Below are 25,965 nucleotides of genomic sequence, written 5' to 3'. Positions count from 1 at the left end.
AATCCCAATTCCAAGGTCGTTTACTCAAAATCAACCCGCAGTCAATTGTTTCAACTTACAGCTTCCGAAATGAGAGTTTCCTTTCCAAATCAACCCCGAACTTCCCGAAATTCAATTCCGACCACACACGCAAGTCATAATACCTGAAGTGAAACTACTCACGGCCTCAAACTGCTGAACGACGCGCTAAAGCCCAAAATGACCGGTCGGATCGTTATATTCTCTCCCACTTAAACATACGTTCGTCCTTGAACGTGCTAAGAACTACTATGGAGTTGTCCGAAATCACTGGTCAACACCTCGTGCACCTACCCGTGCTACCACAACCCAGTTGAGCACATTAGCTCGAGCCAGTCTAAAGATCTTCCCCTTTATTTAGGCAAATAAGCCTTAGAGCTAAATTCCAACATCCAAAATTCTCTACTAGGTCTGCTTCCAACACACGAACACCGTTTCAATCACTACACGATGTACCAATACATGATTGTATACTCTCATTGAATTCACATAATGCACCGCATTATTCACATGCCCATAATAACATCCTCTGACCAAAATAGCCGAAATCCCACGAATCTGATGCTCACGGCACACCTCATGACACCTATAAGTCTTGTTCTGACTTTTGAAATACCACGAGAGAGAAGATGTGTAGAACTCATAGCCACCTGCCGAATTACAATTTATGGAGTCTCTCCTCCCGACAAGAACCATTACCTCATTCTGGACTGAATAACAACATTTACTCTTTAATATGCTTCATATAAATCTGATCGCATTGATCCTAGGTCCAATAATCTCATCTCACCCAGTACAAGCTGCCTAAACAATAAGCCACCTCAGACACTGCCAAAAGGCTCATATGATGCCACAATGTGCCAACAAGCTACAAACTCGAATGTGATACATAAGGAAACGAACTCTGGAAAGATCTACTCAACCCACGTAACTAATTAAACAACCAAAAAGGTGTTATGAATCTTTCTCAGAAAATGTGGGACAAAACACACAGGAATAGATATAGGAAACTGTGCTGAACATCACTGTTGCGGCGTGCAACCCGATCTACACATGATACCATTGCGGCGTGCAACCCGATCCAACCATGATACCCACGGCGGCGTGCCACCCGATCCAAACAACATATCCGTGGCGGCGTGCCACCCGATCCAACCATATACCCATGGCGGCGTGCCAACCGATTCAAACAACATACACAGGTCGGCATGCCACCCGATCCACACATAATAATCTAAAGAAAACACACCTCGAGCCGTAACGCTCATACTCACGAAATGCCCGAATATTAACCATAAGCACGCCAAGTGCATAATACAAATCCTGGGGAGACAAGTAGCATCATACGCTATAAAACTCAAGCACAACTAAGGTGCGATATATGATCTGCATCTCGAGAGCCATCCTGCTCACATAACACCACCTCTATGCGGGACCTCAACACATTGTACAAATAATCAAGTCATCTCACTACCCACATGGCACAATAGAGTATCACATGAAATAGTTGGCGACGAAATTAACATTCCACACCCGAATACTCCTCTATAAGGAATGCTATGCTGAATGAACACACCCAGGCTGGTGTAGAATACACATTCACATCTGGGCCCATCAACGGACCTCAAACTGATTCTGATCATACCATGCTTGGGCAAATAACCTCTTAAGGATCCAAAATGTCCTTTTTTCCCCTAACACACAAGAACAGCCGTCGAATCCAGAACAAACTTCCACAATTCATAACCAACTGAATAGAGCTCCTTTCAGGCCTAAACTCTCACATTAGCGATAGTACCAGATATTCATACTTGGTTTCAATCTTTAATCAATCAAGTGACTACATGTCACACCTATACAATCTTCCCGTGGGATACGCTCCCACGACCTTCTGCACCAGGTAACAAGTCTGCACATCCATACCACCGACCACACTAATGCTGTAAAGCAAATCAAGAAGCCGCAAATTAGTACCCAAAGCCTCTTACACAGGACACCGATCTCAGGTGATGCTAAAGATAATACCAACTTACTCTAAACATCTGAATTCTTCCCAGATCATCCGAGCTCGTGACATTTTTGTCAACATCGAACCGCAACCTTGATCCTCAGCTTCCAATTTCCCATGCTGCTCACTGCACCTAACATGCCAATACGTGAGAGTACCAGAATTCCATAATAACCCCTGATCCACTAATAGGATAAACACTTCATCATATAGAAACCTCTTACTTAGCTCATTTAATAAGAACCAATACAACACACAACTAAATTCCCAAACCGCAGAAAATACAACCTCATGTCGTAATCTAAACTACCATAACTCTTCCAGAAATCCCTTTACAAAACAAAGCCATATGAATCGAATACCTCCCAAATCAACCAAGTTGTGGTGGCGCTCAAGCCCAAGTGTACAACTACAAACCACATGTATAACTTCACGCTGGAGAAACTGTTCACTGCCATAACCGTGTTGATTCAACCATTACCAACCGAGCCACTTCTTCTAATTTACTCGGGACTTTCCCTAGAAATAATAATAGCTCCATTCAAAATATCATGAACCCAAATCCGCACTCATCTTGAGTAACCTTATTTCATGATACCACGCTATCTCCAAAACCCACGAACCATCTCATACCCTCCTTATGCGCATATTCGCATCTTCAACTGGTACACCCATTCTGAAAACCCCTCTATAAGTCTGAGGTTGTTTTCTCCTATTCCTTCAATGCCACACCGCAGACCGAAGATAACATAGAATACTCCAAGCCACTTTTCATAATTCACTACAAAAGCTCAATACTTAACCATACTACTGGCTCAAAATCCTTAGGCACCACACTTTGAATCTTTGAACCCACTAGAACCATTGTTGAGAATCACCCACTCTGACTTGTTCCCAATTATGATCAAACTCTAAGGGCCTGCTAGAACATGAACACCTTCTCAAAGAAGCACTCGGCTGACTCATTTTCCTTGTACATCACATCTACACGAAGTATAAACTATGAGTTTTCCCAAATCCTAAACATGAATCGATAAGGCCAATTGTAGCACACATTCCTCAAATCTCTGGCTCAAATCACCACTGATGTTCTCTTTCCTTAGTCGTAACAACCCACCGATATGCCGATAACCAGAAACCTCACAAGTAGACAACCATGCAATCCAATCGTAGGCGGTGGGGCTCTCCCACTTAAGCTTGAAGCTACCATTACATGACCCTGGAACCTACCAAGATTCCTTCTTCCTTACTGACATGACCTCGCGCAATCGACCCGCCAAATTCCTCGAAATCTTCCTGTTAACCATTTCATGAATGCTTTGAATCACTAGCCACATTTATATCTTCGACCTCGTACTGTATAGCCAGTAAAATTCTTCGTAGAAGATTTATCGACACCACGTAACAATTAACCTACTCACCGAAAATAACCTACCTGTGGAAATTCCATGCCGACATCTTCCAACAACGCTGCACCGAGTACAATTACCACGAAACTAATAAACCATCCTGAGCCCGTGCTCGTTCACCAGCTGTACAAGTCCGTTCACTACTCATGGACATCAACTAAAGGTGCGGCAATACATTCCAATCCAAAGTCATGTTGTATCCTTCTTCATACCATGCAACTCCTTTCCGTCGTATCCAACCCTTATCCGTATAGCAGCCAATATTCCAAATTAAGTTCGTAGATTTAGTCACTGTCTACCATGAGTTCCAAATCACTCTAAACTTTCCTCAACGCGTGTAGCTATCCTACCACAGAACCTATCTGATACTCTGCCACTCTCCCACTTTGATCAAACCCTCTCCTTTAAGCAACTACTCGACTTCTGCTTCTCACACTTGGCCTTCTAGAAACTTAAATGCAACAAGACACCTCCCACATGTATTTCCTCATCCTTCACTGCCCAATTGTTGCCTTAAATCAAAATCTATCTCTATAGCACTTGAACCAATCGATCGCTACCAACTTTAAACCTTTCCGAAGATCATCTTTCTCGAGACCTTAACACTAGAAACACTGATTTGATTTCGAAATTGCTACACACCGTTATTTCTGACAATCGCTTCTCCGACACCATTTCACAGTACCTTGCCCCAAAGGCAAATTGAAGAAGACCACAACAGCGGCAAACTAAACGCATCCAATCCAGGACGATCACACCACATCACAGATGAAAATTTGACCGCGCTCGAAATACCCAGTGTTGTTACTCCATTAACCTGAACGTTCGTAGTCCGATTGCCTCTCCTCCGCCGGAACTAAATGCTGAACCTCTAAGCCATGAAATGAGAAGTCCTTCTATCAAGTCATTTACTGCCACAATCCATAGATAAGCACCCTACCATTACATCAACACTATGCGATAGCAACACACGAATTGTCATAATAATCAGTGCCAAATCTCAAACCATAGGTAATACTGATACTGAGTTGAAATGACAGAACGACCTTTCGCAAGGCGACGTCAATAGCGCAATCAAATACGCATGGAGAAACATCCCGCACCACATTTGCAGTACCATTAAAATTCCTTGATTACAAATTTATAACAAGAGCTTCACGTCGCACAAGATGGAATAGGAAGGAAATGAAGGCATAAGCCTCAAAGGAATCAAATCGCACGATGAGGAATCAAGAAGGGAAGTGCTCCTAACCATCCTGTAGCCTCTCGAAGATAAGTACAGACGTCTCCGTACCGATCCGCAAGACTCTACTAGACTCGCTCATGACTCGTGAGACCTAAGTGAGCCTAGTGCTCTGGTACCATGTTGTCACGACCTAAAATCCATTAAAGGTCGTGATGGCGCCTGACACCGTTATTAGGCAAGCCAAAAATAAATATTTAATTTGGTTGTCATTTTTAATATTTTTGAAATCAAATTTCCTTCAATTAAATAGTAAAAGATGGAATTTACAGAGTAAATAATAATATTTTTAACAATTTCAATACAGGACAACCCAAAATCACCCCAAAACCCGGTGTCACAAGTGTATGAGCCTCAACTAGGAATGTAAAATAAAATACAATATTTGTCCGGAATACAAATTTGGATAGGAGAAATATAAATACTCTGAAGGAGACTCTGCTGGCTGCGGATCATAGTATAGAATGCATCTCACTTTAGTCCCCGCAATAACCACACCTCCGCACCCACAAGGCCACTAGACATATATGTACCTGCACAAATATATGCAGCAAGTGTAGTATGAGTACGTAAATCAACGCGTACCCAGTGCGTATCCCATCTAACCTCGAAGAAGTAGTGACGAGGGGTGGACTCCGACATTTACTATGGGCTAACAGTAAATACCAATATTATACTTGAGCATGGATTGTAAGAAATAACTGTAAACTCAATAACAAGAAGTGAGTGGACAATTCTTTTATTAATAGGAAATTTTTTCCAAACTTATTCTCGTCATTTAACAATTTATATCTCAAGCCAAAGAAGCAATATCAATTATAATTGGTTCCAAAGATTTATCATGCGCAAATTATGCCAAGGTCGTACGACCCGATCCAACATAATATTTGAACTGTGTACTACCGAGGGTCGAACGACACAAACCATAGATGCATCTATCTACTACCGTGGCGTTTGGCCCGCTCCACAAAAGAGAAAACATATTAAACAACCAATACAAGATTTATTAAGGGGCAAATATTCCAAGAATTTACAAATTCTCTTTTAACGGTCAAGTAAATGAAGTTTAACCTTTTTACAATTCCTCTATCGAGTTTCTAAATATTTTAAATGATTAAATTAACAAGTAGGGCGCAGACATCACAAGTACAAGATGATATGGGTCCTAGACTACCCGGGCATAAGCATAATAATAGCTACGCATGAACTCTCGTCACCTCGTGCGTACGTATCCCCCCACAAATAGAAGCACATAATAATTTGATTCACCTATGGGGTTAATTCCCTCTTACAAGGTTAGAAAGGATACTTACCTCGCTCCGAAGTCCCATAACCGGCTCCAAAGCCTTTCCAACAACTCAAGCCGATGCCCATCGCTCCAAAACTATTCAGTAAATGTGAAAATCCATAAATGTATACTCTAATACTCATTATAATTCAATTTACAATAATTCCCAACTCCACTCGAAAAGTCGATAAAATCGCCCTCGGGCCCACATGCTCGGATTCCAAAACTTTTCGAAGATAAACATTAGCCATAACCCCACTGTAATGACCTGGCCGGTCGTTTTGAGTGTATTAGCCCCGATCCCCTATTTACTGTTTTCCCCTTATCTATTTTTGCTTAAGTGACTTGCCGGGAGGTCTTGTTTTTGGTTTTGGACTGTTTCGGGACACTTAATCCCTAAAACGGAAGCTTAAGTCTCAGGATTTTGACCGTAGTTGAAAGTGTATGAAGACGACTCCGGAATGGATTTTTGTCGGTTATGTTAGCTCCATTGGGTGATTTTGGACTTAGGAGCATGTCCGGACTGTGAATTTGAGGTCTGTAGCTAATTTAGGCTTGAAATGGCGAAAGTCAATTTTTGGGAAGTTTGACCGGGGGGTTGACTTTTTGATATCGGGGTCGGATTCCGATTCCAGAAGTTGGAATAGGTCCGTAATGTTGAATATGACTTGTGTGCAAAATCTGAGGTCAATCGGACGTGGTTTGGTAGGTTTCAGCGTCGTTTGTGGAATTTAAAAGTTTAGAAGTTCTTTAGGCTTGAATCCGAGTATAATTGATGTTTTGATGTTGTTTTGATTGATTCGAAGGCTCGACTAAGTTCGTATGGTGTTTTAGGATTGGTTGGTATGTTTGGTTGAGGTCCCGAGGACCTCGGGTGAGTTTCGGATGCTTAACGGATCACTTTTGGACTTTGGAAGATAGCAGATTTTTTGGTGTTTTGTTGCAGACATTTTCTTCATCGCATTCGTGAGGGAGTTCTCGCGTTCGCGTAAGGCTTATGGGAAGGCCAGTTGAGTTACTCTTCGCGTTCGCGATGTGGTTCCCGCATTCGCGAACATGTAGAACCTTGAGGCTACGCGTTCGCGACATGGTCCTCGCGTTCGCCGAGAGGAACAAACAGATGGAGCTTTAGTCATTTAAGCCTACGCATTCGTGAAGAGGGTCCCACATGCGTGTAGAGTCCGCCAGTGAAAGGTACGCGTTTGCGAGAGGTCACTCGCGTTCGTGAAAGAGGAATTCTAGTCAACATGTTTTTGTTCAACGCGAACGCGAGGTTTTGACTGCGTTCGTGAAGAAGAAATTAATTGGGTAGATATAAAGATTCAAAAACAACGGTTTGCCCATTTTTATCAAAACTTGAGTTTGGGAGCTCGGATTTGGACGAGATTTCGAGGCATTTTCAGAGACATCGATTGGGTAATGATTCTACACTTGATTTTAGTTATATCCCACTAATATGTCATTAATTTCATCATTAAATTTCGGATTTGGGTTAAAAATTGGGGAAAAATTGGAAGAAGTTCTTCAACTAAGATTTTGGGTTTTGATTGGGATTTTGACATCGGATTTGGATAAATTTGGTATGGTTGGACTCGTGAGTGAATGGGCTTTCGGGTTTTATGACTTTTGTCGAATTTCGAGACGTGGGCCTGGGGCCGGCGTTTGACCAATTTCGGATTTTGGCTTGTAATTTCGTATTTTTCTTGTGGAATTGATTCCTTTAACCTATATTAATTATCTCGTACTGCTTGTGGCTAGATTCGGGGCATTTGGAGACTGATTCGAGGGGCAAAGGCATTGCGGAGTAGAATTTTGTGCGGTTTGAGGTAAGTAACAGTCTTAAATCTGGTTTTGAGGGTATGAAACCCCGATAATTGGTATGATGTGAGTGTTTAGAGGTGATGCACATGCTAGGTGACGGGCGTGTGAGCGTGCACCGCGAGGGATTGTGACTTGGTCCGTCCGGTGAGACCGTAAAGTCGAATAGCCATTGTTATTACTTGTTTTTCCTTGTCTTTGAGAAATTGACTTCCTTTCATGTTAGAAACCATGCTTAGGCCATATGATATCACTGTTGGGACCCGCATCGGTCGTATACTTGTTGAATTGACTGCTAATTGTTGTATTGTACTCAATCACAGCCTTACTTGTATGTTATATCTCTGTTCTCTCTCATTTCTTGTTGATACTTGTTGTATTCTCTGTTTGGGCTGATTATTATGATATTTTGTGTGCCCGAGGGGCTGGAGAGGTCAGTGACTGAGGTAGGGCCTGAGTGCCGAGCTATGAGCTATGTGAGGGTATATGAATCGAGTTGGACGTCGCAAAAAGCCTTATGGATATTTATGGATTGTGGATCGTGTTGCACACCGCAACGAGCCTTATGGATACTTATATGATTGGTTCGGGCTGCACGCCGTAGCGATATAGCTCTTGGGATAAAAGGAGCCCCTCCGGAGTCTGCACACCCCCAGTAAGCGCAGGTACCTATTGAGTGTGAGTACTGAGGGCTGAGAGCCGAGTGATTGAGCTGTTGTAATGAGTTGAGTGTCTGTTGCCCTGAGAGGCTGTACTTGTTTTTCATTTGTTGATGCACTTAGTTGCTATCTGTCATTGTTATAAAATTTCTGAAAGATTCTATATTCGGATTACCTGCACTGTAACTGTATAAACTGATTTGACTTGAACTGCTGAATTTGAAAGCATATCTACTCTTTGCTGGAATTATTAACGAATTGTACTCATGCTAAACCCTGCACTTCATGTGCACATCCAGGTGTGTTTGATCATATAGGTCGTTGAGTTCGTGCGTGATCGAGTATCGGAGACTACGAGGTAGCTGTCGGCATCTGCAGACCTTGTCTCTCCTTCTATGTTTTCTCTCTTTTCTATATTGATACTTAGACACTGTTTGTATTAGACTGGATATCTAGATGCTCATGATTTAGTGACACCCCAATGTCGGGCTATTTTTCCACACTTATGTTTTGGATTTTACCCCGTTTTTATGATAAACTCCGGTTATTTTAAATGTCTTAATTCATTTCTATTAAATGTTGAAAGTGTTTTGGAAATGTCGGCTTGTCTAGTATCACGATAGGCGCCATCACGACGGGTTAGGTTTTGGGCCGTGAACCCACGAACTCAAATATATAATTTATTCTCAATTTCATGCCCAAATTCGTGGTCAAAATCCAAAAATATCCATTTCTAGGTTTTCTACCAAAATCCCAAATTTCTACAAATTTTCATGCATAAATCCATGCATAAACCTTGTATGTAACTCACAACTAGTAGAAATGACTTACCTCATGCTTGATGATGAAATCCCCTATTCAAAAGCTCCAAAAACTGCTGAGGCTGTGTGAAAAATTGGTGAAATGAACCCAAACCCCGCTTTAAAAACATTCTGCCCAGCCCGACCTTCTCACCTGCGGTCCAATAGCCGCTCCTGCGGCTCCGCAGTTGCGGTCCAAATTCCGCTCTTGCAGTAATCACTGAACAGCCAAGAGCTCGCACCTGCGGAAGTCTCTTCGCTTTTGCGGGCATCGCAGGTGCGACCTGCTCTCGCGTATCTGCGCAAAGTTTACGCACCAGCGGCAGCTGCCTCGCTCCTGCGCACTCGCAGGTGCACTTCTCCAGTCCGCTTCTACGGCTCCCCTAGCTCCAGTCCATTCTCGCTTCTGCGAGCAATTAGCCGCACCCGCAATCTCGCACTTGCGGCCAAAGTCACGCAGGTGCGATTACACCAGAAGCATTAAGCTTAAAAAATTCTTAAGTCCAGAAATCGATTTGTTATCCTTCTAGCCCCCGAGACCTTAATGAATTATACCAACGCGTCCCAAAATACATTAAGAACTTAGTCGAGCCTTAAAATCACATCAGACAACGCTAAAACCATGAATCGCACCCCAATTCAAGCTTAATGAACTTTAGAACTTCAAACTTCTACATTCGATGCCGAAATCCATCAAATCATGTCTGATTGACCTCAAATTTTGCACACAAGTCATAATTGATATTACAGACCTACTCCAACTTCCGGAATCGGAATCCGACCGCGATATCAAAAAGTCAACTCCCGGTCAAACTTCTCAAAAACCTTCCAATTTCTAACTTTCGCCAAATGACCCCAAAATGACCTACGAACCTCCAACTCCACATTTGGACACGCTCCCAATGCCAAAATCACCTTACGGAGCTATTCCCAGACTCGGAATCCCAAACGGACATCGATAACATTGAAATGCACTTCAACCCAAATTAATGAAATTCTTCCAAAAATGCCAGCTTTCTACAATAGGCGCTGAAATGCTCCCGGGTCATCCAAATCCCGATTCGGATATACGCCCAAGTCCAAAATTATCATATGAACGTATTGGAACCTTCAAATCCCGATTCCGAGGTCATTTACTCAAAATCAACCCGCAGTTAATTCTTCCAACTTAAAGCTTCCGAAATGAGAGTTTCCTTTTCAAATCAACTCCGACAAGTCATTATACCTGAAGTGAAATTACAAAAGGTCTCAAACCACCGAACGACACGCTAAAGCTCAAAACGACCGGTCGGGTCGTTACAACATGTCACGACCCAAAATCCATTAAGGTCGTGATGGCGCCGGACACCACTTTCAGGCAAGCCAACCATAATCAATTAACCTAATTACCTATTTAGTATTTTTGAAATCAAAATTTCTTCAATGAAATAATAAAGATTGAACTCATAGAATAAATGATAATTATTTTTAGCAACTAAATTTCTAAACAATTCACAACCATTCCCAAAACCCGGTGTCACAAGTGCATGAGCATTTACTAGGGAATTTAAAATAATAAATACAGCATCTGTCCAGAATATAAATTAGACGGAAAAATATAATAACTTAGAAGGAGATTCTGTTTGCTGCGGATTGTAATACAAAATGCAGCTCACCTATGTCCCCACAATCATTAACTACACCTCTGCGCCTACAAGGCCCCTAGACATATATGAACCTGCACAATAAAATGTGCAGCAAGTGCAGTATGAGTACGAAAATAACGTGTACCCAGTAAGTATCAAGCCTAATCTCGAAGAGGTAGAGACGAGATGGCCGACTTTGACACTCACTATGGGTCAATAATATTAAGTAATCATGAAGATAGAAATATTTATGTCAACGTGATTCACAAAGTTAACAATAATTTTTATTGAACCAGCAGAAATAATTAAATTCCTTTAATCCCAATAAATTTCAAATTTATCAATTGGCCTCATTTACAGGAATAACAACAATTTCCTTAACAAGCAGAGATAATTAATTCTTTAGATTTCCAATAATTTCCAATTTATCAATCAAATTCCTTCAAATGCAGCAATTCTCAATCTATTAATTAAATCCATAAGCTGCAATTAAAAATAACAAAGTATTGTGTAATTATTATTATTAGGCACGATTTCTGCCGAGGTCGTACGGCCCGATCCAGAGTGTTGTTTACACTGTCGAGGGACGTGCAACACGATCCATAGATGTATATATCCTATCGAGGTGTTCGGCCTGCTCCACAAGAAAGGAGGACATTTTCTTATGTATCTCCGGAATGAGAGTATATTTATTATCAGATAAATTCGGGAGGATGGACAATTTCTCTTAACAATTAATTAATTTAAACAGAAAAAAAATCAAGTATATGAGATTTCCATCCTTAAATATTTTTATCTAACAATTCACAATATATATATATACATATCAAATAATATTAATTAAACAAAGAATACAATTTACACAAGTAATTCATGTTTTGAGTCCTAAACTACCCGGACTTTAGCATTAATAGTAGCTACGCACGGATTCTCATCACCTCGTGCGTACGTAGCCCCCACAATTAGCAACAATTATTACTTTAATTACCTATGGGGTAATTTTTCCCTCACAAGATTAGACAAGAGACTTACCTCAATTTGCTCCAATTTAATCCAATAGAAGGCCCTTTTTCACGATTATCCAACTCTGACTCGCTTGAATCTAGCCAAGAATAATTCAATACAATCACTAAAATTTATTGGAATTAATTCCATAAGAAAATACTAATTTTTCCATAAAAATTCGAAATTTAGCTCAAAACTCGCCCGTGGGGCCCACATCTCGGTACCCGACAAAAGTTATAAAATCAGAACACCCATTCCGATACGAGTTCAACCATACCAATTTTATCAAATTCCGATAACAACTCGACCTCCAAATCTTAAATTTTCATTTTTGGAAGATTTTGCAAAAATATTGATTTTTTTCCATTTAAATCTAAAATAAATGATGAATATAACCATAGAATCATGAAGTATAATCACTTTCGGATATAGAACACTTACCCCAATCCATATGGTGAAAATTCCCTAAAAAATAACTTCAATCCGAGCTCCATAACTCCAAATGTGTTAAAATGGCCGAAACCTCAAAATATATCTTCTATCCAGGCATTTACTCTTCGCGATCGCGAAGAACAAAAATTTTCAGCCCCAAAATTTCTCTTCGCGATCGCGGATAACTAATCGTGATCGCGAAGCACAAACTCCCCCAACTCTTACAGACAGCCTCTAGTATCATGGTCATAACTTTTTGTACAAAACTCTAAATTACAAATGGTTTAACTTTCTGAAAACTAGACATCAAGTGCTACAACTTTCATCTTTGGATCATCTCCAAATTCCTTATAGATTGCGAGATATAAACTTTTAAAGTCGGGTCAGTGCAATAGAATTTTTCCTCTATGCGATCGCGAAAAGGCTTCCGCGATCGCGATTCACAGTGCCCAAACAGCAAAATTGCTCTTCGCGATCGCGACCATTTGTCCGCGATCGCAATGCATACCACTGTGCCCAAAAACCAGCAACTAAGAATGGCATAGAAATGGTCCGAAACCACCCCGAAACTCACCCGAGCCCCTAGGGACCTCAACCAAATATACCAACAAGTCCTAAAACATCATAAGAACTTAGTCGAAGCCTCAAATCACATCAAACGACGCTAAAACCACGAATCATCCTCCAATTCAAGCTTAATAAAACTTAAGATTTCCAACTTCTACATTCGGTATCGAAACCTATCAAATCAAGTCCGATTGACCTCAAATTTTGCACACAAGTCATAAATGACATAACGGAGCTATGAAAGTTTTCGGAACTGGATTCCGACCCCGATATCAAAAAGTCAACTCCCCGGTCAAACTTCCAAACTTAAATTCCTGTTTTAGCAATTTCAAACCTATTTTAACTACGAACTTCTAAATAAAATTCCGAACACGCTCCTAAGTCCAAAATCACCATACGGAGCTATTGGAACTGTCAAATCCCGATTCCGGGATCGTTTTCTCAAAATGTTGACTGAAGTCAAACTTGCCCCTTTTAAAGCCAAATTAAGGAACCAATTGTTCTGATTTCAACCCGATCACTTCCAAATTCTGAACCAACCATTCCTGCAAGTCATAAATTAGTAAAAACACATACGAGGAGTCTTATTTAGGGGAACGAGGTTCTAACAGTCAAAACGACCAGTTGGGTCGTTACATTCTCTCCCACTTAAATATACGTTCATCCTCGAACGTGCTAAGGACTGTTCTGGAGTTGTCCCAAAATCACAGTTTAACACTTCGAGCACCTACCCGTGCTACCACACCCAATTGAGCACATTAGCTCGAGCCAATCTGAAGATTCTCCCCTTTATTTAGGCAATTAAGACTTAGAGCCCAATTCTAACATCCAGAATTCTCCACCATGCATGTTTCCAATCTACGAACACCGTATCAATCACTACACGATGCACCAATACAGGATTGCATACATTGGTTGAATTTAGACCATGCATCTCACCATTTATATGACCATAATAACATCCTCCGATAACAATAGACGAAATTTCACGAATCTGATGTCCACAACACACCTCATGATACATATAAGTCATGTTCCAACTCTTGAAATGCTTACACGATGGAAGAAATGTGTAGAAATTCACAACCAATTTCCGAGTCAACAAATTATTGAGTTTCTCCTTATGACAAGAACCATTGCCTCATTATAGACCAAATAATGGTATTTGCTCTTTATTATACTTCATATAATCTGATCGCACTGATCCCGGATCCAAAAATCTCGTCTCCCCCAGCATGAGCTACTCAGGCAATAAGCCACCTCAGACACGGAAAAAAGCCTCATTAGATGCCATAATGACCTAATATGCTACAGACTCGATTGCGATACATAAGGAAAACGAACTCTGGAAGGGATTACTCAACCCACGTGACTAATTAAACAACTGAAAAGGTGTCATGAACCTTCCTCAGAAAATGGGACACAAAACACAAAAAAAAAAATAGAATATAGGGAACTGTACTCAACATCACCTTGTTGCGGCGTGCAACCCGATCCGCACAAAAAGAAACTATAAGGAAATACTTACCGATCTAGAATGCTCATTACTTACAAAATATCCGAATATCGGACACAAGCACACTAAGTGCATAATACCATCCTTGGAAGGACCGACAGCGCCATATGCTACAAAACTCAAGCACAACTAAGGTGCGATATATGATCTGAATCTTGAGAGCCATCCTGCTCACATAACACCATCGCTACGCGGAACCTCAACACATAAGAAATTTATCAAGTCGTTTCACAACTCACACGACACAATATATTGTTACATAAAATAGCTGACGACGAAACGACATCCAACGTCCGAATACTCTCCATAAGGAGCGCTATGCTGAATGAACACATTCGGCCTGATATAGAGTCCATATTCATATTTAAATCCATCCACAGATATCAAGCTGATTCTGATCGCACCATACTAGGCTAATAACCCTTCAAGGATCCAAAATGACCCTTTTCCCCATAATACACAAGAACAACAATCATAACCGTAACAAACTTCCGCAGTCCACGACCAAAAGAACCGAGCGCCCTCCAGGCATAAATTCTCAAATTAGCGATATCGCCACAATCTTCATACTTGGTTTCAATATTCACTCAATTAAGTGACTACATGCCACTCTTACACAATCTTTCCGTGGGACACGCTTCCACGACCTTTTGCACCAGGTAACAAGTCTTCACATCCATGCCACCTATCACATTAATGCTGTAAAGCATATCAAGAATCCACAAATCAATACACATGGTCTCTTACCCTGACATTGACCTTAGGTGACGCCGAAAACAATACCATCTTACTTTAAACATCTAAATCCTTTTCCTGCTCATCCGAGCTCATGACATCCTTGTCAACATAGAACCGAAATCTTGAATCCTCAACTTTCGAATCCCATGCTACTTAGTGCACTTAATCACGCAAATGCGCAGGAGTACAAGAATTCCATCATAACTCCCGAACCACTAATAGGGTAAACACTTCATCATATAGAAACCTTCTTCTTAACTCATTTCAAGAGAAGCATTGCAATACGTGACTGAATTCCCATATCTGCAGAAAATACCAACCTCTAGTAGTGGTCTAAACCACCATAACTCTTCCGGGATCCCTCTACACATAACATGCCATAATACTTGAATTCCTCCAAATAAAACCAATTACGGAGGCCGTCAAACCTCGCACGTACCGCCACAAATCACATGCATAACTCAATGCGCTGAAGGAACTAATCATTGCCACCATCATGCCAATTCAACCATTGTTAGCCGACCTGTCTTTTCTCAATTTATTGTCAACTTGCCTTAGAAATAATAATAGTCCCATTCATTACATCACGAACTCAAATCCGCACTCATCCCGAGTGACCTTATTTCACAAGACCACGCTGTTTCAAAACCCACGAATCGTCTCATACCCCTCCTTGTGCGCACTTTTACATCTTCAGCTGGTACAAACATTGTGATACTTCTTTTATGAATCCGAAGTTATTTTCTTCCATTTCTCTAATGCTACAAGACAACCTGAAGATAACGCAGAGTACTCCAAGCCCCATTTCATAATCTGCTGCAAAGCTTGATACTCAACCATACTACGGACTCGAGATCCTTAGGCACCACACTTTAAATTTTTGAACCCACTAAGACCGTTATTGAGAGTCACTTGCTCTGACTTGTTCCCAAACATGATCGACTCCAAGGCACTGCTAGCACATGGACACTTTCTCAAGGAAACACCCGACTATCTCACTTTCCCTATGCATTACATCTACACAAAGTATAAACTCTGAGTCTTCCAAAAACATGAATATGATTCGATAAGGCCAAATATGGCACACATTCCCCAAATCCTTTGCTCAAATTACCACTTATATTTTCTTCCCTTAGTTGCAATGACCCATCAGTACACCGATAACCAGGAACCTCACAAATAGACAACCATGAAATCTAATTATAGATGGTGAGGCTCTCCCACTAAGCTTGAAGCTACAATTACATAACTCTAGAATCCACCGAGATTCTTTCTTCATCGTTGACATGATCCTGCACACGCAACTGGCCAAATATCTAGAAATCTTTCTACTAACCTTTAATAAACACTCCGAACCACTGGCCACATTTACATGTTAAATCTCTTACCGGGTTGCCAGTAGAATTATTCGCAGAAGCTTCGTCAACACCATGCGGCTGCTAACCTATTCACAGGAGATAACCTAACTGTGGAAATTACATGTTGACATATTCCAATGTTGATGCACTATGTGCAATCACTACGAAATCAGTAGATCATCCTGGGTTCGAGCTCATTCAGCAGCTGCACCAGTCCGTTCACTCCTCATGGACGTAAACTAAAGGTGCGACAATACATTCAATCCAAATTCATGTTGTATCCTTCTTCATATCAAGCAACTCCCACCTGTCACACCCAATTTTCCTCAATATAGCAGCCAATATTCCAAATTAATCCCGTAGACCTAGTCACTATCCACCATGAATCCCAAATCACTTCAAACTTTCCTTAAGCCGTGTAGTTATCCTACCACGTAATCCATATGCTACCTTGCCACTCTCCCACTTTGGTCAACCATCTCCTTTAAGCAACTACTTGAATTCTGTTTTCTTACACTTGGCCTTCTCGGAACCTAACCACCACAAGAGACCTTCCATATGTCCTTCCTTATCCTTCGCTGCCCAGCTGTTGCCTTAACTAAAAATCTGTCTCTGTAGTACTTGAACCAATAGGTCGTTTCCAGCTTTAAACCTTTCCGAGGATCATCTTTCTCGAACCATCAATACTAGGAACACCGCTTCAATCCTTAACCACTGCCTACCACGATCTCTAACAACTGCTTTCCCTACACCAATTCCTAACACCCCACTGTGAAGGCGAGTTGAAGAAAACTATAACACCAACAAACCTTAACGCATTCAACAAGGTGATGATACCACATCAAAATTGAGAACTCTACCACGCTCGAAAATATCAGGCTTCGTTACTCCATCAACCTCAAATCTGAACATTCGTAGTCCGATTGCCTTTTCTTTGCTGGAAATAAAATATGGAACCTCTGAATCATGTATTGAGAAAAAAATTCTTTCAAGTTGTTTACTGCCCTGACACATAGACAGGCATTCTACCATTACATAAACACTGTGCGATAACAACGCATGAATCATCATAACAATCAATGCCAAATAACAAAACCTTAGGTAGTATTGACACTGAACTGAAACGATAGAGTGGCCTTCCGCAAGGCAACGACAATAGTCCAATTAATTACACAGGGAGAAGCATCATGCACTACATCTGTAGTACAATTAAAAATTTCCTCGATCCCCAATTTATAACAAGTGCTTCGCGTTGCATAAGATTGAATAAGAAGGAAATGAAGGCATAAGCCTCAAAGTAATCGAATCGCACGATGATGAATCAAAAGGGAAGTATTCCTAACAGCCCTGTAACCTCTTGAAGATAAGTACAAACGTCTCCGTACCGATCCGCAAGACTCTACTAGACTTGCTTATGACTCGTGAGACCTAAGTGAACCTAGTGCTCTGATACCATGTTGTCACGACCCAAAATCCATTAAGGCCGTGATGGCGCCGGACACCACTGTCAGGCAAGCTAACCATAATCAATTAACTTAATTACCCATTTAGTATTTTTGAAATCAAAATTTCTTCAATGAAATAATAAAGATAGAACTCATAGAATAAATGATAATTATTTTTAGCAACTAAATTTCTAAACAATTGACAACCATTCCCAAAACCTAGTGTCATAAGTGCATGAGCATTTACTAGGAAATTTAAAATAATAAAATACAGCATCTGTCCAGAATACAAATTAGACGGAAAAATATAATAACTTAGAAGGAGACTATTGGCTGAGGATCGTAATACAGAATACAGCTCACCTATGTCCCCACAATCATTAATCACACCTCTGCACCCACAAGGCCGCTAGACATATATGTAACTGCACAATAAAATGTGCAGCAAGTGTAGTATGAGTACAAAACCAACGTGTACCCAGTAAATATCAAGCCTAATCTCGAAGAGGTAGAGACGATATGGCCGACTTTGATACTCACTATGGGTCAATAATATTAAGCAATCATGAAGATAGAAATATTTATGTCAACATGATTCACAGAGTTAACAATAATTTTTATTGAACCAGCAGAAATAATTAAATTCCTTTAATCCCAATAAATTTCAAATTTATCAATTAGCCTCATTTACAGGAATAACAATAATTTTCTTAACAAGCAGAGATAATTAATTCTTTAGATTTCAAATAATTTCCAATTTATCAATCAAATTCCTTCAAATGCAGCAATTCTCAATCTATAAATTAAATCCACAAGCTGCAATTAAAAATAAGAAAGTATCGTGTAATTATTATTATTAGGCACGATTTCTGCCGAGGTCGTACGGGCCGATCCAGAGTGTCGTGTACACTGCCGAAGGATGTGCGGCACGATCCATAGATGCATCTATCCTGCCGAGGCGTTCGACCCGCTCCACAAGAAAGGAGAACATTTTCTTATGTACCTCCGGAATGAGAGTATATTTATTATAAGATAAATTGGGGAGGATGGACAATTTCTCTTAATAATTAATTAATTTAAATAGAAAAAAAATCAAGTATATGAGATTTCCATCCTTAAATATTTTTATCTAACAATTCACAATATATATATATATATATATATATATATATATATATATATATATATATATACATATCAAATAATATTAATTAAACAAAGAATACAATTTACACAAGTAATTAATGTTTTGAGTCCTAAACTACCGGAACTTTAGCATTAATAGTAGCTACGCACGGACTCTCGTCACCTCGTGCGTACGTAGCCCCCACAATTAGCAACAATTATTACTTTAATTACCTATGGGGTAATTTCCCCCTCACAAGATTAGACAAGAGACTTACCTCAATTTGCTCTAATTTAATCCAATAGAAGGCCCTTTTCCACGATTATCCAACTCTGACTGGTTTGAATCTAGCCAAGAATAATTTGATACAATCACTAAAATTTATTGGAATTAATTCCATAAGAAAATACTAATTTTTCCATAAAAATCCGAAATTTAGCTCAACCATCGCCCGTGGGGCCCACATCCCGGAACCTGACAAAAGTTACAAAATCAGAACACTCATTCCGATACGAGTTCAACCATACCAATTTTATCAAATTCCGATAACAACTCGACCTCCAAATCTTAAATTTTTGTTTTTGGAAGATTTTGCAAAAATGTGATTATCTTCCATTTAAATTACTAAATGATGAATATAACCATAGAATCATGAAGTATAATCACTTTCGGATATAGAACTCTTACCCCAATCGATATGGTAAAAATCGCCTAAAAAATCGCTTCAATCCGAGCTCCATAGCTCCAAATGTGTTAAAATAGCCAAAACCTCAAAATATATCTTCTGTCCAGGTATTTACTCTTTGCGATCGCGAAGCACAAAATTTTTCAGCCCCAAAATTGCTCTTCGCGATCGCAGATAACCAATCGCGATCGCGAAGCACAAACTCCCCCAACTCTTCCAGACAGCCTCTAGTATCATGGTTATAACTTTTGGTACAAAACTCCAAATTGCAAATAGTTTAACTTTCTGAAAACTAGATATCAAGGGCTACAACTTTCATTTTTGGATCATCTCCAAATTCTTTATAGATTGCGAGAAAGAAGCTTCCAAAGTCGGGTCAGTGCAACAGGAGTTTTCCTCTACGCGATCGTGAAAAGGCTTCCGCGATCTCGATTCACAGTGCCCAAACAACAAAATTGCTCTTCGCGATCGCGACCATTTGTCCGCGATTGCGATGCATACCTCTGTGGCCAAAAACCAGCAACTAAGAATGGTCTAAAAATGGTCCGAAACTACCCCGAAACTCACCTGAGCCCCTAGGGACCTCAACCAAATATACCAACAAGTCCTAAAATATCATACGAACTTAGTCGAAGCCTCGAATCACATCAAACAATGCTAAAACCACGAATCATCCTCCAATTCAAGCTTAATGAAACTTAAGATTTCCAACTTCTACATTCGGTACCGAAACCTACCAAATCAAGTCCGATTTACCTCAAATTTTGAACACAAATCATAAATGACATAACGGAGCTATGAAAATATTCGGAATTGGATTCCGACCCCGATATCAAAAAGTCAACTCCCCGGTCAAACTTCCAAACTTAAATTCCTGTTTTAGCCATTTCAAGCCTATTTTAACTACAAACTTCCAAATAAAATTTCGAACACGCCCCTAAGTCTAAAATCACCATACGGAGCTATTGGAACCGTCAAATCTCTATTCCGGAGTCGTTTTCTCAAAATGTTGACCGAAGTCAAACTTACCCCTTTTAAAGCCAAATTAAGGAACCAATTGTTCTGATTTCAACCCGATCACTTCCAAATTCCGAACCAACCATTCCCGCAAGTCATAAATTAGTAAAAACACATACGAGGAGTCTTATTTAGGGGAACGAGGTTCTAGCAGTCAAAACGATTGGTTGGGTCGTTACATAACACTCTCATGGGAGTGGGTCGTTCGCCTCCGCAGTTTAGTAGATGTATCTATGGTTCGGACCATTCGGCCCTCGGCTGTGCATAGTTTAAATATTTATATTGGATCGGGCCGTACGCCTCGGCATTTTCTATATCATATCCTCATGGATTCGTGCGTAATATTTGGCAAAAAACCAATGTTTCTGTGAGTTTTCCCGATTTGAGTTATGACGATCTATCTGATGAGATCCACTATATATATATATATATATATATATATATATATATATATATATCCGGTTAAGGAGAGAATTTCTAATGCAGAGCTTGAGTTCCTCGTAGGGGGGGGGGGGTTGTACCACGTGATTTATTACTTGTTTACCTCATTTATTTACTCTGCCTCATATTTACTTATCTCTTTACTATACCTGATGTTATTCGACCACTAGTCAGTGTTTATATCAATTCCTCGTCACTACTCCTCCGGGGTTAGGCTAGATACTTAATGGGTACACGTTGATTACGTACTCACGCTACACTTGCTGCACATTTTTGTGCAATTACATATGTGACTAGTGGCCTTGTGAGAGCAAAGGCGTGTATGCATGTGGGGACTTACGCGAGCTGCATTCCACATTATGACTCACAGGCGGCAGAGCCTCCTTTAGAGTATTTATATTTCTCCTGTCCAAATTTGTATTCCAGACAAATACTGTATTTTATTTTACATTCCTAGTTGATGCTCACGCACTTGTGACACCGGATTTTGAGGTGATTATGAGTTGTTCTGTATTGAAATTGTAAAAAATATTATCATTTATTCTGTAAATTCCATCTTCTACTATTTAATGGAGGGAAAAATATGATTTCAAAATATTAAAACGAGAACAAAATTGAGTATTTATTGTTGCCTTGCGTGACAGCGGTGTCCGGCGCCATCACGACCTTTAATAGATTTTGGGTCGTGACATTTGCGTTCGCGAAGAAAGGACCACGTTCACGAAGGGTGATGGCAGTGTTCATCGCGAGCGCATGAAGGCGTTCACGTTCGCGTAGAAGGGGGAGGCCAGGTTGGGGTAATGGGCATTAAAGCTTCGCGTTCGCGAAGGCCAAGTTTGGCAAGGCATCGTGTTCATGAGGTTGCCTTCGCGTTCGCGAAGAGTAATTTTGGGCAGCACAATTTTGTGCTTCGCGAACGCGAGGGACCTGTCGAGTTCGCGAAGAAGGAATGCCTGGACAGAGAATTTAAGTTCTGAAAATGGGACTCCATTTTTACTGATTTGGAGCTCGGGGAGAGGCGATTTTCGGGAGATGTTTAAGAAAAATAACGGGGTAAGTGTTCTTAACTCAATATTGGTCAAAGTACCCGAATCTATGGTAGTTTTTAACATTTAATTGGTGAATTAAGTTGGAAAATTTTGGAAACCCTCTAGGTTAAATTTGAAGATTGAGGGTCGAGTTGATGTCGGAATTTAATAAAATTTGTATGGTTGGACTCGTGGTCGAATGGGCGTTCATATTTTGTAACTTTTGTCGGGTTCCGAGATGTGGGCCTCACGGCCCATTTTTGAGTTAAATTTCGAATTTTGTTGGAAAATTAGTATTTTCATATGGAATTAATTTCAATAATTTGTATTGACTGAATTGATATTATTATGACTAGATACGAGATTTTCGGAGGCCAATTCACGAGACAAAGGCATAGCGGAGTAAGGAATTTCATGGTTCAAGGTAAGTGACTTGTCTAACCTTGTGTGGGGGGAAATTCCCCTTAGGATTGGTACTGATATGATAATTGTGATGTGTTGAAAGTCGTGTACGCGAGGTGACGAGTATGTACACGGGCTAAATATGGAAAATTATGGTTTTTAAATTTTGTAGATCTCTGTTACACATTAATTATATTATTTTATCCGATTATATTCATCATCATTGATCTATTTTTTTATTTTAAATTTGCCTGACATTTTCCTGCTAATTGCTTTACCTGTTTAGTTGAAACCTCGTTTCTTTTATTCTGCGTTCATTATTTGAAAGTTGAGTTTCTTAAATTGAATATTATTAATATGAAGTATTTGACATTAAAAATTTGGTATTGAGACAAGGTGTTAAATTTGTGAAATATTATTTTTGTTGAGTTATTCACTTCCGGATATTTTGTGATATTTTGTATTCATTGTGATTGAGCCGTGAGCTCCTTATTGTGGAAATAATGTTGTTGTTGATTTATTTTGGCAAGGTTAAATATTTGGGTACTTGAGATGCAAATTATGATATATTATGATATTGATACATATGCGGTGGTATAAGGTACATATGCAGTGGTATAAGGTCTGGGTGTTGATATGCATGCGGTGAGATAAGAGTGACTTGATACGCGTGGTTAGTAAGGAAACTACTAGAAGTCATGAAGTGTGATAATGGTGGTTAAAACGCGAGATGCTATTTCGGAAAAAAAATATTTTCTTTAAAATTAAATGTGAAGGCTCCCGCGGTGATATAAGAAAATGAGATATTGTGAATTTATTTATGATTTGGGACTACGAAGCGGTACCTCGGGAGTGCCCTTGTTGATATTTCTTTATGGCTGCATTTGCCTTTGGTTATTTTGGTGATTTCTTTAAAGTTGTAAATTTCTATTTACTTTTCGCTAGGTATTATTTTTCCTTATTCTGTAAAGTTAAATTGTGACATACTGCTTACTTGATTCATTCTCGTTGTCATTTTGTTATTATTATATTGTTAAAATTTTCACCCTGTCTTTTATTATTTTCAGTAGGGCCCGACCTGACCTCGTCACTACTCTAAAGAGGTTAGGCTTGGCACTTACTGTGTACCGCTGTGGTGTACTCATACTGCGCTTCTGCATATCTTTTTGTGCATATCCAGGTATTTCCTATCAGACCAGGCATCAATGAACTAGCCTACGCGGAGACTTCAAGGTATATGTGCCAGCGTCCGCGGACCTCGGAGTCTCCTTCTATCCCTATTATGTTGTTTTTCCTTATTCTCTTCAAACTCTGATGTATAGAGATATTTAGAATAAATTTTTAGAAACTTGTGATTTATTTTTATCGAGTTTTGGGAGTTGTAACTATTTGAATCGCGGTTTGATTTATTTTAAATGTTGAGATTCGAGTTTCAGTTTTGTATTCTGCATAATTGATAGACTTACCTAATCTTGGAGACTAGGTGCATCATGACATCCTACGGAGGAAATTTGAGGTCGTGACATAAATGCACATAACCCAATTCAACATGACCACCAGGTTGTGATAGCTCTTGATTCAACTGAAAGTGTAGCACCATACATGTTTGGTTGATAATGCTCTTAAGGATTTTTTTTCTCATTTGTTCCTCGAGGAAAGTTGATTTGATTTTACTCACGGTTGGTTTTCTCCTTTTATTCATTTTATTATAAGGTTAAATATATTATTGTGCCTTAAGTCTACTATGGAAATCATAATTTCTATGCAATTCTTGTATCGTTTGGCATGTCTTTTGATTTTTTTTCCTTTTCTTTTGAGTGTGTTTTTATTTTAGGGGTGAGATAGAGGAAACAAGGGAATAAAGAAAATAAGGAAGAGGAGCAGCTATAAAAGCATTGATAATATTAGGCCTTCTGAATAGTTTACATATATAGAACACGCAAGAGACTTCACTACTCATTTATCAATTCATAATATAAGGCCTTTTGAATAGTTTACATTGTTGATTTAACCACTTTTTAAAAATCAATAAATAGTACTTCATATCATGGAGTGTAAAGCGCAAGCAGATTAAATTGAAAATAATAACCATTATTTAATGGAGAAGCAAGTGATGAATTCTTGCTTTTATTTTTACATCCCAAGTTCTCTATTATATATTTAAGAGATGTTTCTCTTGTCTATATTTGAATTGTGTGCATTAATTTATTTTCATATTTTGGACTTGAGAGGCTTTTATATGTGACTCAATTTACAGTTTCTGTACAGATTGGTTGGCCTACTTCAATTCATAATAGAAATTCAATATTATTTTCCTTTCTACGAGTCTTTTGTTGTAGTTCAACATTTCTTATCCATTTCACAGATGATTTATCTATATTCAAGAAAATGATCCATTTTTTTGTATGTATATTTTTAAGATAGTGAGAATGATATTGGGGTATATCTTTTTGTTTGAATTTCTTGTGAATATTTGTGGTTTAGAGTGGATTCTTAAGTTCTTTTGTTCAGTGCGTTTTGTAAATTTTTCTCTTTTTCAATTTTCTTTTCGTTTAAAATTAATTTGAATCTTTTTCCCCTTCTTTTTTGTGATCAGTGAGTTATGTAAATTGATTTGTTTTTCAAAAATAATAGTAGTTATGTATGTAGGAGAACATGTAATGACCCGGTCGGTCGTTTTGAGTATTACAGCCCCATTTTCTCATTTACTGCTCAATTTGTGCTTTACAATTGTTATGAGACTTGCCGGGGTAATTGGTGCGGGTCCGGTGAGGTTTTGAAATGAATTGAAACACTTAGTCTCCAAAATAAAAACTTAAGTTTAAAAGGTTGACCAGATGTTGGCTTATATGTAAACGACCCGAGAATAGAATTTTGATGGTTCCAATAACTCCGTATGATAATTTTGGACTTAGGAGCGTGTCCGAAAAATTATTTAGAAGTCTGTAGTTAAATTAGGCTTGACATGACCAAAATAGAAATTTAAGTTTGGAAGTTTGACCGGGGAGTTGATTTTTTGATATCAGGGCCGGAATCCGATTCAGAAAATTTAAATACCTCCGTTATGTCATTTATGACTTGTGTGCAAAATTTGAGGTCAATCGGACTTGGTTTGATAGGTTTCGACATCAAATGTACAAATTGAAATTTCCTAGTTCCATTAGGCTTGAATTTGGGTGTGATTCGTGTTTTTAGCATGATTTGATATGATTTGAGGCTTCGACTAAATTCGTATGATGTTTGGGGACTTGTTGGTGTATTTTGTTGAGGTCCTGGGGGCCTCGGGTTGGTTTCGGATGATTAACGGATCGAAATTTTGACTTAAACTGCTGCTGGA

The sequence above is a fragment of the Nicotiana tomentosiformis genome, chromosome 3 (assembly GCF_000390325.3).
Source record: "Nicotiana tomentosiformis chromosome 3, ASM39032v3, whole genome shotgun sequence".
Classification (NCBI taxonomy): Eukaryota; Viridiplantae; Streptophyta; class Magnoliopsida; order Solanales; family Solanaceae; genus Nicotiana; species Nicotiana tomentosiformis.
Note: the sequence above shows the minus strand (reverse complement) of the source record.